Source organism: Amblyomma americanum, chromosome 5 (genome assembly GCF_052857255.1).
Source record: "Amblyomma americanum isolate KBUSLIRL-KWMA chromosome 5, ASM5285725v1, whole genome shotgun sequence".
Classification (NCBI taxonomy): domain Eukaryota; kingdom Metazoa; phylum Arthropoda; class Arachnida; order Ixodida; family Ixodidae; genus Amblyomma; species Amblyomma americanum.
The window spans coordinates 52807306-52821682 of NC_135501.1; the positions used below are offsets into that span (position 1 = coordinate 52807306).

General features: G+C 45.4%; 1 protein-coding gene across 3 annotated transcripts in view; it reads right to left on the reverse strand.

The window, feature by feature from the left end:
* The window catches only part of LOC144132433 (uncharacterized), a 131781-nt gene that overhangs the window by 95722 nt on the left and 21682 nt on the right, over positions 1-14377 (reverse strand). The window contains exon 1 of one of the 3 annotated variants that reach the window (XM_077664843.1): positions 11487-11561. The exons of the other annotated variants lie outside the window; for them this stretch is intronic. The gene's annotated coding sequence lies outside the window, so the exon portion shown is untranslated. Of the gene's footprint in view, positions 1-11486; positions 11562-14377 lie in introns of those variants that run through there. 3 annotated transcript variants of the gene reach the window in all.

A 14377-nucleotide genomic window follows, 5' to 3' on the forward strand; every position in this document is an offset into this window, starting at 1 on the left:
ACCGCTTCTAGTGAAGCCAACAAGAGCAGAAGTGAACACCAGAACAATGCAGTGCTAACCAATGCAGTACCTTCGACAACAAGGCTCATACTTCCTTCTGCATAATCTCGCCAATCAGAGCAAAACTAAAAAAATAAAGTGATGAATACAGCTTGCAGCAACCTTCTGAAATGTCGCAGAAGTCAGTTAACGCTTTCAGCTGCCCAGACTGCAGGATCTACATGAAATGACCAGTCTCGAATGATAGAGAGTATTGGCAAGAACACGCTAGAAGCACATAGTATTTTCAATGCAGGGCCAGGTGCGCGCCCTGTCGTTACAAGATAGCTCACTTGAGCTCACATTCACCTGAAACTGCCACTGGTTAGCGCGCTGCCAAGCACTCTGTTCTGTATCTTTTCTGGTCGCTTATTGTGACAGCCACGTTACCATCGGGAAGCCGGCTATAATGAAAATATTGCAGGTGAGATTGTGTACACATTGTCATTCGCCCTTATTTTAGGATTTTAGCAGCGCGCTTGGGGCTCCTTTGAGCTCTGCTACCATCAATCTCTTCATGCACATCACAATCACCACGTCCACGGTGCTCTATATAATGAATTAGTGAATTTGAGAACGTGAAGTTAGCCTTTAAATTGATGTTTCCGGTGTAAGTCGAGATTAGTAGCAATATTCAACTTATGGTACTCAAGTATTTCACATACTTTCTAACAAAAGCACGGAAATGCTCGATCAAGGTACGGTTTGTATGATACGCCAACTGCCGATTAATCTAGCAATGTCGGCCGAGATACATTTCTCTGTCCCATTTAGGCTGTTTAAACATTTAACTTTGATATTATACAGGACGGATAAGTGATGTGTGTATAGTGCCGATGCTGTCTGCTGTTGAGCGGTTCTTGCTTGCAATTTTTCATACATGTTTATCGCCACTCTTCAGTCCCACGTCGTTATCGACAATTTCGTGAACTGTGCTTTTCTGCGAAATTAATAGCGGTACTACCGAAACTTCTAAAACTTAATAGACGGTAACTTGACGGTGACCACCAGACTGCGCAACTATAACAACAAGCAGCAGATGTAACTCTGTGACATTTTTCGACGGCGGCTTTGCTTCAGTAACGTTATTCGAGTGCGTGCTAGATTCATAGCGAAAAAAATTCGGAGCACGTCGCGTGCTGGGAGGGAAGTATCGACGCAATTTGATGCAAAGGCTCGGTGAACTCGGTTGCAAACACCAAGCCAGAATTTCAAGAACATCGCTCAGTGCTAGGCTGCGCGAAACTGTAACACATACGGTGTTCAAGGTACCAGAAATCAATCAGCAATGAGCCGGACGAGAGATAGAATCAAAAGCCTTTTTTTTTCATTTTCTTGCTCTTCAAAGGCACGTGTTACGATTCACCATCCAGAGGGATTTCCTTTTACTTACGGCAGTTATTGTAGCTGAGCAAAGGAGTTAATTAGAAACTAGAAGGTTTCCTGCAGAGAAGCTTCACGTTCCTCCTTATGGCTTGCGCATTACAACCAACCAAAACCGACATGAATCGCGGTGCACTGAACCATTTTTGGAAGCCGGGCTCCTGACGGTCATAAATCACCAGTCGGCAGTGAAGCGAAGCGATGGCACGCTTGCTGTGACTGGGTCAATACTCTTCATCTCGCGCACCGGTGACAACCGCGAAAGGGACCCGGTCCTCTCGCGATGACCAATATATCTCCGATATCTGGCCGCTGCTTGTGCAATGCACGTAATTCTCTCCGCGCGAGGGCAGTCTTAAATAGAGACAGTTCGTCACAAGCAGTATAGTATTGTATCCGCAGTGTAGGATTACCGGGCTTCTTTAGTGAACAGGGACATATTAAGAGCTCATGATCTGGAGGCTAGTTGGGCCATCGTTATTTTTTGTAGGCAAAGCGAAGAAAAGACAAAGCACGTAGTGCTTGCGGTAGGTCGTCCCCTCCCACGTGCGCTCTCATTCGATCGCACTTTCCACTTTCAAAGTTTGCATGTTATGGAGCGTGTTCGTGAAAAAGGCAGCCTTCACAATTTTTCACGTTATACGCTCATGCATCAAGTTTTATTTCTAACAGAGGACCTATAAAACTGAATACTGAGGACAGCTCCGCCAATTTTTTGTTTTGGGTAGAAATCGATTGCATGGCTCCCTCTGGCCGTGCTTAAGTTTTGCCAGCAAAAGACGCATTTATTCTCGAGAAAAACAGTTTAACCATTTTCACGCAATAATATTCGAACACGTAAGGTGAAGACACAAATGACACCGTTTTCAAGTGAACGGTGGTTTGGCCTAGCTTCATGGATGCATGAGCAGAAACAGGTCGTGACGTACCATAATTTGCTTATACAAAAACGTCCGGTGGTGGCAGCACCACGTGCATTTCTTTTACTGACATGTTCCAGCTTACAAAAGCTTTGTTCTGAGTGAAAGTAGCGTATTTTTGACTAGAACACGGCAACCTAATGATAGCACGAAGCTTCAACTTGTCCCAGTTTTCCTTAAGTGCAAAAGTAAGATCCATTAAAAGAGGATAACCTACAGCATCCCGAAATGTTCCCTTTCTTTGTCATCCTTTAGCAACACAATCACGGAATGGACTAGAAATTCAGTACTGAAATTTATGTTGCTACATCACGGGGATTGTATTTAGTGATTGAAGTTGGCGTTATTTGCCTCGTGGCACTATCTGCGAGCACCAGACTTAAGCATACAAGAACCATTTCGGCGTGTGTGCGAGACGTGGAGAAAAGCGCCCACGAACGGAGACTACGGCAGGCGTACAAAGAGCTCGCGGACGGCCGCTATGACCGAAACCGGATTTGAGGACTTTGGACAGCCATGAATCACGTCTCGCCCTGAGGCGGTCTCAGTCTCAAAAGACCACTGGGCTGTACAATAAAACGGATGCGCCGGACGAAGAGAAAATGAAAAAAAAAATAGAAAGGTTAAGAAAGCAGAAAGCGTAGGCGGGCGAAGCTGCTCCGCGGCGTAAAAACGGCGATAAAGAAATGAATCCCGAGTTCTTTGCGGACGCAGCCATTTTGAGACGGGTCTTTCACGTACAAGGAAGACGCGGAAAGTTGGACATTGGGGAAAGTCTCTGGATGGGCTGGTGCTGGCTTTGTGCAAAGCCTGGCACTCGCTTTGCCGCTGCGGCAAAAAAAAAAAAGACACCACAAAAACACGCTTTTTTTTCTTTAGAGTTAGACTGAAAAAGAGCAAGAAACCGTAGTTGGCTTCAAATAAAAGATTCACCGCAGCTCGACTGCCAACAACGAGAGCCAGAAAGACGCATTTTGTAAAAACCCTTCAACAAGGACTTGACGAGTCTCTTCACTGAATATTGTATAGGGCGGTGAAAAATGGAAGATATCCAGGATTGCCTCGTTTTCTTAAAGGAGGACAAGAGCGTTTCAAGATAGAAATAGAGAGAGAGAGAGAGAGAGAGAGAGAGAGAGAGAGAGAAGAAAAGAGCAGGCATTTAGGAACTTAAGGTTAAAGACAATTACTTTGCAATTATAGCGCCCACGTCGCCAGCTTCTCGAATCTCCTACGCACTGTTGTACCCATAAAGCCTGCAATTACGAAAATAATGCACCTTGTTTACATGGCATGGAACATGCCTTTGGGGTCTGTTTCATCGACAACGAAATATAGAACGCTTCATCTTTTCGGCATCAGTGGTTTGAAGCTTCCTCACGTAAATCAGCGGAAGGAGAGTCCGAAATGAGAAACACCGTGAACTTCCCGATTCTCTCTTCTATATGAAATCGCTGGTAGTCAGGTGCACCCTTCTTTATATACATCGGCGAAAACTAAATACATAGCCGCGGAGATTCGCGCGTCTAGTGTAATCAAAAACGAATTAACCTCCTCCGCCGTCGACAGAAAACAGGAGACGAGGAAGTAAATTCTTGCGGCACTCGAACGCGCCTGAGAAGTACGTGGAGAAAATGAATTCACCCCTCTCAGCCAATTTTGCACCGTCGCATCTTCCTCACAGTACCTACCGCTTTTTAAAAAAGTTATAAAGTAAAAAAAACATAAAGGAAAACGGAGAGTGAAATTCCGCTAGTGAGCGCCAGTTCCAAGATAGAAACCCCGCAAAACGAAAGCAATGCGTACTGCCGGGTCTCCGGCATCAAGCGCTGTTTTCCTCGCAGGCGGCAGACAGGAGAACCAGCGCGATTCTAGATGGAGACGTGATGGAAATTGAGCCCGGGGCGATACATCGCTGGCCGCTCCAACAAAAACGGCAGAGAACAGTTTCAACGACGTCCCATTCCTTTTCGCCGATGGCACAACCGCCCCTCTTGGCACTCCATTTCCGAAGGTGACCGCAAGAGGAAGCAGAAATATAGACCCCCCTCCCCCCCCCCCCCCCCCCCCCCCCGCCCTCTGCCCGGCATAAAGCGCGTTTCTCCTTCTCTGGACGGCGCTGTGCTATTTCATGTCATTGGTAGACAGCAAAAACTCCCAATGCGCTCCGCTTTTCAGGGCGTCGTATCACTTGAATCCGTGGATAATGTCACCAGGTAGGTTTTTGTTCCTTTCAGCGCGCCAGTTATTCGCTGAAAACACTTGATCAACACCATATGCCAGGTGTTTCAGGGAAGACTTTCAGGAATTCTCAAAAATAGGCATTTTAGGGTAAAAATATGGCATTTGCGGCATAGTATTATTAGTGCTGGGGGACACAGGGAAACAGGTGAATCGTTTCAAGTAGTAAGCTGGTTAACTAATTTTTAATAATTCACTTTTTAACTACTAGGTTTCGGCGCCTAGTTGCAATCAGAGATTCGTAGCCGGTCGGTAGTTATAACAAGTATCAGTTTTTAAAGTTTCCAAAACGCGATTACCTTCGGCGCTGTGGCTCCGCAAAATATGACTATATCGCGCCAAAATACACTCGCTTCCGAAAGGCATGCAGGCGAAGCAACCTTTCCAGTGCACAAACTATTGAAAAAAGCGAAATTTTGTCGAGCGCCAATGATATCCGCGTTTTCTACATCTTAAATACTGACATGTCTATTTAACGATCGGCTACAAATGTCTAATTTCAACTAGGCGCCCAACTGTAATAGTTAAATGTTAATTATTCAAAAATTAGTCAACCAGTTCACTACTTAAAAGGATTAAAGGTTTTCTTATGTCCACCAAAACTGGCAAAAATATGCTTAAAAAGCCATATCTTTACCTCAAAAACATATTTTTGTGAATTATTAAAGGTCTCTCCTGAAAGACCTGGTATAAACTACCTCCGGCAGGGACTTGAACGATTCCGGCTTGCGTTGTACATGTTTTTGTCCTTCTCTTATTAATTGCTTTGCGATGACTAATGGCTTTTGCGAGGGAAACAAGCTCTATGGGTTGTTGGCTGTGCCGTTGTAGTTGGGTCCATGTTCATTTTCACTTCGTCGGTTACTGAAATCATGCACTTAAAACTCAGTACAAGAGTGTTTTGCAATTCCCCTGCACTGAACTGCAGAGGACGCTCCAGGGATTCAATCCAGGAACCCATGCTTTTCGCAGGGAATTCTCCGCTGTGGGTGCTTTGCAGAAATTCGTTAACAAATGAAAAGCTTTGTCGCTGGAGCAATGTTTCTTGCAGATTTTGCATGCTCCATTACCGATCACGACTTCAAGTGTACATGAAAGCACGAAATGTACAACTTTGTCCGTAAAGTTTCAAGACTTATTTATTTTCTTCTCTAGAAATGATTCCCTAAAACACAATTTGGTGCGTATGTGTAGCGCCACCTTTTCGATCTAACCTGAGCTATTTATATTAATTGCTGTGGCCGCCGCTAGATGGCAATACATGTAGAAAAATAAGTTGTCATGAGTCGTCTGCGCATTCTACTGTGAGTGAATGTGTAGAGATGGACGTCCACCTCGAACAGCGTGTAAGCACAAAATTATTTGTGAAGCTTGGCAAGACAGTCACACATGCGTATGAGCTCCTTCGTGACGCTTACGACAAAGAGACATTATCGCGGGCGCGAGTTTTCGAGTGCCACAAGAGGTTCGTTTTGGGGAGGACGTCGTCTGTGGAAGACGACACAAGACAGGGCATCCTTCAACCTCGCAGAATGAAAACAATGTGGCTCGGATCAAGGAAATCGTACAGCAAGACCGCACCATTACAGCCCGCATGCTATCAAATTTTCCTGTCATTAGTAAGACAACATGCCACCAAATTTTTTCATGAGAACTTGGGGAAACGAAAGCTGAATGCCAGACATGTGCCGCACTCCCTCACACAGGACCAGAAGGACACACGGGCATCAGTGAGCGCTGATTTGCTCTTCGAGGCAGAGAAGGATGCTGCTTTCGTCGACAGCATGATTGCTGAACACGAAACATGGTGTTTTCAATACGATTTTCAAACAAAGAGGCAGAGCGCCAATTGGCGGTGCACAAGCTCTCCGGCATCGAGAAATGTGCGGCGACAGAAGACCGAAACAAGGACGGTGCTTATAGTTTTTTTTCGATTCCAGAGGTGTCATACACCACGAGTTCGTCCCGCAAAGGCAGATGGTGAATCAGGAGTTTTATATCCGCGTGCTCCAGCACATGCGTGATGCACTACGACGCCGTCGCCCTGACTTATGGTCATCTGGACAATGAAGCCTTCTCCATGATAGTGCAAGGCCGCACACTGCTCTCAGCGTCACAAAACTTCTCGCCAAGCACAGAAGTTTTGTACTTCCCCATCCACCATACTCGTCTGACCTCTCCCCATTCGATTTTTTCCTGTTTCCTTGAGTGAAGAGAGCCCTAAAAGGTCGCTGGATGGGGAGCGTGGAAGCGATTCCGGACGCCACGAAAAAGGAGCTGACAGCCCTGCCAAAAGAAGCTTTTTCCAACTGTTTCCAAGACGTCAATAAGCGTTGTAAGTTGTGTATCGCCTGCAAGGGAGACTATTTCGAAGGGGTGCTGCGCGAATTATTCCAATGTTAAACGCATTTTTTTAATTTACTCAGTCTCGGAACTTTACGGACAAAAGTTGTATGACGGAAAGGCCTAGCGCTTTCAAGCGTGACCCATAGGCGGTCGTATTTGCACCCGTGTATTAGGTCTTCCGGCTACTGAACGCGCCCCTGCGTTCGCGTGTTCGTGGGTCGCGTGCATGGCGTCACTAGCTTCTTATTTAACTTTAGGAGCCTGGGCCATTACTCGCTTCTCTTTTTTTAGCTATTTAGCGCGCTCCGCTTTCTAAGTGACTTATGGTAATTTAAGTGCCACCGCATTCAGCCGCTAAGTGCAGGGCAGTGGGCTCAGTATCTGTTTGACACACCACAGCATGTGCCGTCTCCAAATCCGCCTTAGCAAGCATCCGTGGCGCAGAACGAAATGATAAATGATCACGAAGATGACGATTTCCAACGCTTAGCGCGACAGGCCTCGGCGATTGAAACTGGGGAGATAAACGAAAAAAGAGCGACAATCGTCGAGTAGAATAAGGTATCGAAAAACAATGCTGGTCTGCTCTCGCTGGTGATGATTCGAATCCTGGTGCGCGCTATAGTATGTTTTTTTTTACCATTTGAACAGAAGGTTTTCTAAGAGTTCGAAAAGGTTCTGCTTCATGTACAGTGCCAGGTACAAGCTTTGTCAAAAGTTTAGAGCCCTGAGGACTTTCTTCTCAGTCTGTCGTGAGGCTCCTGTAGCATTCGTGGAAATCGTGCTTATTGAAGGGAGCAGGACACGATATCCTCTTAAGTTTAGGCTATTTGAAACGGTGAGGACACATTACTAGCCACACGGTATGGATCAGAAGCGAATCCTCTGGGCTGTTAACTTGTGAAAAAGCCTGTACGTCCTCAGTTTCTCTATCATTTCGAATGGTTTCTGCCTGAGTCAGCCAAGTAAAGGAATTAAAAACAAGTTACAGTTGAAATGCCCTGAAGGAATCCCTGCAATATTCGGCCGCATCACCGAATGTGCCTGCTCTGCAGAGCACCATCTGACACGTTCGCATGGCTTGCGCTAAGCTTCGTTACGTTCCTCTTTTATTTGTACAGCCTACCCGAGAAGCTTGACACATAAGTTGCGTCCCTAACTACCAGATTTATCCTTGATGCCCGAGTCGTAGTGAAGATACGGGAAGAAGCTCCTAGTGGGTTGAACTGCAGATGCAGACAGGATGCATGATAATGACCTGTGCACTGATAGCGTCCAGGGGTCAATAGACGCGTTGTGAGGAGCATGGGTTAAATCCTAATTTCGATCTCTGGAAGTGGTCATTGGTTTGCTCATACAGCCTAACCGGATATGGCGGTCCGCTGCGACGGAAACGCCGTTGGGCCAGACGACAAATTATTAAGGCGCGCGACAGTCGATTCGCAGTGTATTGTGTGCTGCTGCGAGGCCTCAGGAAATATAGACACGGCACCAGCGGCGAGCATCTCTGACACACGTCAGTTCGGATACATTCGTTCGTGACGCCTAAACAGTATTCTGTGGCTTAGGAGCCGTGACAATGTCAGTCACAATTTTTTTAGGAATGCATCTTACTTGACTCAGGAATGGAGGAACGCATCAAAGAGCCAGGAATGCCTTGCCTCTGATCGCCCTCATTCTGCACACCTTGGTGTTGTCCTTGAGTAGCCACTGACAACATTCGCCGCGGAAAACTTGGACAGTCATCGGCAAGTCTCATAGCGGCGTTTTTCCCGTACTACGCGGCATGAATGCGGAATAACTTGCAGAGCACTCACAAAGCTCTCTGTTTGGTGCCAGTCCTCGTGTGAACAGTCGAGCCCCACTTTTGCTGAAGCGTGATACAATGTATAAAAAGACAACAGAACCGCATTTAAAGTGTACACATCCCTCCAATGATATTCCGCAATCTAAGCGGTCAGCAAATGCTACAGAATCGAACTTGAAAAGCGTACTCTCCTCGTCAGCTGGGGTTGTCAGGAACGCATCAGCGAGCACAGCGTTTTGTTCGTCATTTTCTTGTGTCCATGTCCTTCTCGCAGGCTATGGGCCAAACCGCGAAACAGATGAAAACACCTCCCCTTTATCAGCCCTTCCAGTGCTTCTGATTTTATTTATGTTCTCATTCTCCGTTGCCCAACAGATAGGCCTGTGGTGCGGAGATCCGGTAGAGGATGGTAGAGAGGGGTCCCTACTTCCGGATGAAGGGTCCAAGTACCTCCGCTGTTTCCGGCAGCGGCTTTCCCGCCTTCATCCGGTACTTTTGTAATCTGTGTTCGCGAGGAAATAAATGTAAAAGAAACAAGGATAAACTCTGCGATCAAGTAGAAGGAAAGCGTTGTTGACTTGATCTAGCGTTCGTGACTCGGTTCACGATGAATGTTTTAAGCCGCTAGTCCAATTTGCTGGAGAAGTATTTTGCACCTGAGAGCCAAGTATGCCTGATATGGATAGCGATTTGTGTAATCCTTTTAATAGAGCAGAAAAGAGAAAACGTTACCGAATTACTGATTTAAAAACTAGAAACGGTGTTAACAAATCACGGCTGTTACACGTTCAGAGGAGAGCCGCCTAACAGGGTTGTGCTGTTTCTTCACTCATGATCGTGGCTATATCATTTCGAAGTACATGAAACACAGCACTAAGTACTGTACGTGAATAAAGTGGGGAGTGGTCGTTTTTCAATAACTTAAAAATGGCTCTGAAATCGGAGACAAGAAAAAAATAATCTGATCGAGGCTGCTCCGCTGTTTTTAAAGTACTCTTTTTTTAAACCATGACGCACGTGCTCAAACTATTGCACATCTTCAGAAAGCTGTAGCGGTGATAATTATTACGGAGCCTTATATCCTGATTCGTTTTTTCTTCGTTACGCACGACAAGGATAATCGCAGTGTTAAACGATTACGACACAGGATGGAATTAGACAGATATGGCAGAAGCCTTTCTCCTGCAGTGGACGTGGTTAGGCTGATGATGTTGATGTAGAACAAAAAAAGGCCGCCGCCGTCTGGAAGACGTTCAAGTAATAAGCGTTGGGTGTTTGGTGTACTAGACGAAGAAAGCGAAGAAGAACGCGCCCGTTGTCGAGTTACACCCCCTCCAGATACGTCCCAAACGGAATTTGCTTCGTTTGGGGGGCCAAAGTGGGCCTAGAATTTGGCTTGCGGTGCGATATGGTAACGCTTCAATTAGTGATTGCATGTATACAATGTTTACCTATTATTTAATTGTGGTTTTATTTCTATACCGCAACTCATAGTGTTTTATTTGCCGACTAAATTTGGTACACAACTGTCCCCGGAAGGGTGGCTCCGGTCCTCGGAGTATGTATAGCGAAAGGAAATGTATACACATATAGCGGTCCCGTAACGGGACAGTTTTGGGAGGGAGGCGGAAAGGGATGGGAGGGCAGAACCAATTTTAATGACCGTCATCTTGGGTTCGAGAAACCGAGACTATACCGCCATTTCGTCCACTGACGTCAAACTCGCATTGTTCCACTTCTATCCACCATATTGGACCATGACGTCATCATTGGCAAGTGGCAGGTGGTTGCTTCTCTAATGCTATTGTAGGTGACGCTACAAGTCTCAGTGCCAGATGTGCTGTTTTCTATTTGCTGCCACAAATGGCACTGTGATCTCAGGGTGGAAGCAGACCCCACGAAATCTCGATACTTGATGAGTAAGAGCTCACGCTCTTAATAGGGAACTAAATAATGACACCTGACCGGAATGTTTTAACTACCATTTTCTCTTAGGCCTTGAAAAGTGCCAACCCCTACATCAGACAAATCTGAATTCCAGGCTTTAAGTCACGGTTTTACCTCAGTTTTCCAAAGCGTTTTGATCACGCACCACCTCACTGTTAGATACGGCGTGTTTGCACCCATAACGAATCACACGCTCCAGAGAAAGTAGCTGCTGAAACTTTGCTATGGAGGAGAAATGTGGGACTATCAACTATAATCAGATTCAACTCAAGAACAGAGAGGCTTTTCCCCGTCATAGGACCCCCCCTTAAGCCAATGGTGTTCGCCGATTCTCATGAACCTGCTAGCGTGTGAGTGCAGGGAGGCAACTACCCCCGGCCATGGAGGGAGGGACTCATCTGCATTTCCCTGCACTGTAACGGTAGTAGGCTCGTTCTCGAGTTGTATCCGACTGTACTGACGCTTTTGATGAAGGTCAAGGACTTGAAGCGTTTCAGTTTTTAGAATATTCCGAAGTAATCGACAATGCAGTCTTCGTGAGTGCTTAACTAAGCGGTACATAATAGAATAATTTCTGAGCACGAAGAAGACGGGGATTAAGATAGTGAACACGCATGAGAGGACGAGCGCAGTACTTAAGGCGAGCTCACACTGGCATCACCGCAGTGGTGCCGGCTGTGCTCACATTTGAGCACAGTGATAAAGAGGTACAGTGATCACTGAGAGTCTTGTAGCAGGAACAAACCCACTACGCAAACTATGTGCGATATAAAAACGCGACATTGAAGAAAAAAAGAGCTGCACACCACTCGCCGTTTCCTTTCCTTTCACGACGTCCACCGTCGGCGGAGCAGAAGCCATCAGCGCCGAGCTGAGGGCAAGGAGAAATGATAGAAGAAAGAGAAGAAAGATAGCCCGAAGTGAAACTCGGCTGATGTGGCGACAGCGCAACGTCACATTCGCTTTCTTGGCCGAGTGCAACACTCGGCTGTCGTGAACAGATTCCGACGCGACGGCAGGCAGGCGGAATGCGAGCCGCGCTTCTCTTGAGACAGAGCACCCCCGGATATATCGGGCTCCGCTATCGGGAGAAACCGGATGCCCTGTGGTGTGCGGGGAAGTCTCCATCCTGTGCGAAAGATCTCCGAAGCGCCGGCCCATATCTACGGTCGGACACCGACTGGTGCGCACAAGGAGCTCTCCGGCAGAAGCTTTCGGCTTCCAACTGTCCCCCGGCACTCTCTCCTGTGTCCGTGGATTTGCGTCTCCCTTCGCCTAGCCATCGTTTTGGGCAAGAAGAGCTGGCGGAGCGTGAAATGGAAGGCGCGTAGTCTGGCTCATGCTTCGGTGTCTTCGCTTCACTGCACAGTAGCTCGCTTTTTTTCCCTTCAGTTTTTCTTTGGTTCATCGTGTCCACTGCTGGTTTAGATAGGTTACACACATTATTACCTATTGAATAAAATCGATCACAACAGCTCCAATAAACGCCATATTTAAGAAGTATGTAACAATCAAGGTGTACTCAAGTTACCAATAAATAAATGTTAACGCATTCTCTCTCTCTCTCTCTCTCTCTCTCTCTATATATATATATATATATATATATATATATATATATATATATATATATATATATATATATATATATATATATATATATATATATATATATATTTTCATGAGCAACGTTTCAATCACAAAGGTAAGTCTGTTTTGAAGATACTAATTAAAATCGAGGAAAATGCCAGCTCCGCTCCCAGACGTTCATTGTCTCCACTTTTTTCCGCCTAACAGTCTGTCCTGTGATGAGAAGATAGACTGCCACGTTTCCAGAGTTGCTAATGCTGTATATTCCCAAGCATTAAAGGATGTTCTGTTATCTTCAGTGCAAGAATTTTCATTTGAATTGATGGTCGCTTCGATCTAAATAAAAGATGAAAGCACGATCTGCCCGCACAACTAACTTATAAGCATTAGGAAAAACAAAAGGGCAGGGATTGTGACAGAGAGCTAACAATTCGTTTATTCTAACAGCATACAAAGCCGCTAATACCACTTAGGTAAAGTAGTGTTCGGACTCCCGGCACTCCCAGAGTACGTCCCAGCAGGTTGAATGGTTCTTACGACGGGGATGTGCACGCACGTTTGGTCTTGACCTCGACAGGTGTCGCTAATTATTGGGAGGTGCACCATAGGAGCACCTTTAGTCTGAAACACGCAAGCCACAGGGTTCGATACTGAGCCGCACAGCCAGACGCTTACGCAACTCCGAGAGGTCGAAACGTCCAGAGGGGTTACGATAGCACTTCGTCTGGCCCTACAGGAATTCTTAACTTCAGTGATATTGAAAGTGCCTGATAACATATCTCTGTAACAAGCTTAATCAGATGTGGACTTTTAAAAGAAGCTTTATCATTTTTGTCCCTCTATATAATGTGGGCGCGATCTTCGTCGGCACGCGGGCAGTCAATTTAATGCTGGCACTAATTTACATATGTATTGATACCAAACATTACCTTAATTCATAAGAAAGAAGACGCCAACGACTCGAAAAACTACAGACTGATCAGCTTACTGTCGGTTGCATAAAAGGTATTTACTCAGGTAGTCGCTAACAGAGTCTGGACGACCTTATACTTCAATCAATCAAATGATCAGGCAGGCTTACGTAAAGTGTATTCCACGAGAGATCATATTCACACTACAAATCAGGTGATAGAAAAATGAGCAGAATATAACCAACCCCTATATATAGCCTTCATTGATTATGAGAAAGCATTCGACTCAGTGGAAACCTCCGCAGTCATACAGGCATTGCAGAATCAGGGTGTAGACGAGCCTTATATATATATATATATATATATATATATATATATATATATATATATATATATATATATATATATATATATATATATATATATATATATATATTTAAGAGAAGTGGGCACTTCTACAAAGACACTTTTATTTATCAACGTTTCGACCGCGGTATATATATATATATATATATATATATATATATATATATATAGCAACTGCACAGCTAGCGTAGTCCTCCATAAAGTCTGCACTGATGTTCCAATAAGGATGGGCGTCAGGCAAGGAGATACGATTTCGACATTGCTATTCACCGCCTGTTTACAGGGGGTATTCCAAGGCCTGAATTGAGAACAGGTGGGGATAAGAGTTAATGGAGAATACTTAAATAATATGTGATTTGCTGATGACAGTACCTTGCTGAGTAACTCTGGAGATGAATTTCAAATCATGATCAATGATTCAGACAGGAAGAGCAGAACGGTGGGTTTAAAAATTAACGTGAAGAAAACCAAGGTAATGTTAAACAGCCTAGCAAGGAGACAGCAGTTCACAATTGGAAGCGAGGTGCTGGGAGTGGTAAAGGAATATGTCTACATAGGGCAGGTAGTGACCGCTGATCCGGATAATGAGAGGGAAATAACTAGAAGGGTAAGAATGGGTTGGCGCGCATATGGCAGCTTCTTTCAGATCATGAATAGCAGTTCACCAATATCCCTCAAGAGGAAAGTGTACAACAGCTGTATCTTAGCGTTACTCACCTACTGGGTAGAAACGTGGAGGCTAACGAAAAGGGTGAAGCTTAAGTTAAGGAGAACGCCGCGAGCAATGGAACGAAAAATTATAGGTGTAATGTTAAGTGACCGGTAGCGGGCAG